The sequence below is a fragment of the Solanum tuberosum genome, unplaced genomic scaffold, assembly GCF_000226075.1.
Source record: "Solanum tuberosum cultivar DM 1-3 516 R44 unplaced genomic scaffold, SolTub_3.0 scf00024, whole genome shotgun sequence".
Taxonomy (NCBI): Eukaryota; Viridiplantae; Streptophyta; class Magnoliopsida; order Solanales; family Solanaceae; genus Solanum; species Solanum tuberosum.
The window spans coordinates 38,215-40,558 of NW_006238950.1; the positions used below are offsets into that span (position 1 = coordinate 38,215).

At 35.1% G+C, this 2,344-nt stretch overlaps 1 long non-coding RNA gene across 1 annotated transcript; it reads right to left on the reverse strand.

The window, feature by feature from the left end:
• Positions 1-1,215: 1,215 nt before the first annotated feature.
• Positions 1,216-1,899, reverse strand: LOC102604908 (uncharacterized). Its single transcript, XR_001472711.1, has 3 exons — positions 1,873-1,899; positions 1,384-1,502; positions 1,216-1,261 (listed from the first exon to the last, which is right to left on the reverse strand). It is a non-coding gene; the product is annotated as an uncharacterized lncRNA (long non-coding RNA).
• Positions 1,900-2,344: the final 445 nt, after the last annotated feature.

Below are 2,344 nucleotides of genomic sequence, written 5' to 3' on the forward strand. Positions count from 1 at the left end.
GTTAATACTAACTCTTAAACATTGGCCAAGCTGTCTTTACCAAAAAAACATTGATCAAGTTGATGGTTCATGCCTACAACTCTAGTTTTTCTCGAGTCGTTATAATATATACCTTAACCAGAAGTTAAATTATGTTCCTTTGTGAGGTTTGGAAGATCCACTGTGCTGATATCAACGACGATGTTTGCCATTCACAAACTAGAAAAAGCAGAAGCTCAAGACAAGATTTGTGATATCGCGGTCTCGATTATGTTATCATATTAATCTGAAAGAAGAAACAGTCTGCACATTGCAAGAAACTTCAGACATTGATTCACTTGAATATAACATCAGATTAAATGACTTGCTTAACCGTTATTGCACAAAATACTTACTTAACAAGCAATAAGCAATGAAGATTTCATGCACAAAATAGGACATTGCAACATAATATTATTGATACAGAACTTATTCACACAAGCGATATCCTTCCTGTGATCTAACAGAATCTGTGATACTAAACAACCTTAGAAAGGAAATGACGCGTATTGGTAAAACTGTGAAAATATATCCGTCAAGCCACAAAACATTTTGCAATAGTAGACAAAATTTCTGGTGAAAACTTTGAGTTAATATGAAACTTGATGCAACTTAGTTCAACATATCAGCACATTCAAACTCTTAAATGAAAAGCTTGAGAGTGTCGTTGATGACACTGTCTCGTGAGAGACATAAGAATAGAAAGATTCATGTTTGGTTTGGGAAGTGATTATGAATCCAGGATTCGAAATCAGTCACAAGCTTGGAAAGAAATGAGGAGAATATTTTCTGCATTCAGAACATCATACGTAACAATCCACAATGAAATGACGCCATTATATGAGGTTAAAAAACATGAATTTGGACTTTATTCATGTAAGCTCAAACGAATCAGATTATTTTTTGCAAAATCAGAATCAGATTAGGCCTTATACATATCTCGCGTACAGGGGGAGAGCGGCAAATCAACCTCTTTCGCGTTCAACCCCATTTCTCATGTGTACAAGCACATACTTTTTTTTCCATATCCCTTTAGAAAGCCTATCGAAGTTCACAATTCCTTATTACGAAAAAGAGAGTTCTTCCTAATTCATGAGGGACAATTTCTTTTGAGATACTATAGACATTTTTGTGATGCATATCTTCAATCAAAAAACTAGCAAACACAAAACAAAAAGAAAAAAGATGTTAAAGTTACCTTCTGTATTTTAGCACCATATTTCTCTGCCTCCTCGTCTACAAACTGCGAGATAAATTAAATCTTAATCAATTTTACAGTCTATTGATCTCTTCATCATCCTCTCGTAATGGAAAAATGAAAGCTAAGTAAGTTTAATGCGTGTCTTCTTGCTTCATTTAGCTGACCTATCCAGTGAGAGTATACAGTCTGTTGTAAATCCCATTGTCTGCTATCCCAAGCACTGAAAATAGATGTCTGAGACTTTCACCGGGATTTTGCAGAGTATACTCGATGTAATACAACCCTGATTAATAAGAGTGACAATTATCAACGGCTCAAAAAATTGAACGTCCTCAGATCATGTGCAAGTATAAACTCCTAAACATTGAAGCAAAGTCACAACTACTTCAGTGATAAAAAAACACTTAGTTTCTTAAATGACAGAGGCGGATTCAAGATTTTAAGTTTACGTGTTCTAAACTCTAGCATTGAGAGCTTTTCTTTTTGACATGTCGAAAATCATTTCATAAAAGCACTTTCCAATTCTAAAGGTACAATAGTATGCATTCCATTTCATGGCTTTATCAACAGACTCTGTTCGACTTATAAGTAAACCTCAAATAACCATTGCAGCGAGGCAAGTTTTAATGAGTGTTTTAGATTGTGTTATATACCTTTAGAAGCTTTGCTATCTATGAGTTTTGGTTTCACTCCCTGAGTCCTTTGCCAGCTTCGGTCTAATCCTCAGACCTGTTAAAAATCATTGAGGACCGAAGAAAGAACGCCAAATTAAGCATTAAAATGTGAAGGAACGGAGGTTCTTTTTCGAAGTAGAGATGGATTAAACCAAACCAGATTCTCAGCAAAATCATCAACTTTTCCGAAAGATTCCAACTTAGTGAAATCAGCACCAAGGCTTGTGATTACAATGCTGACTGAAACAACAGATGATCAAGTTCATAAACACAACAATTTTATAAAGCTCAAATGAATCGATCCATCACAATGTCTAACTAATACCATTTGAGTTAGAAGCTTCTGGAGGATAGAAAGCTAAGAGTGACCTTACTCCATCACCTTCTCTCGCGCCTATTTGCAAATCTGCAAGTAATTCTTCATTTGTTAAAATCATTTTCTTCCCATTCT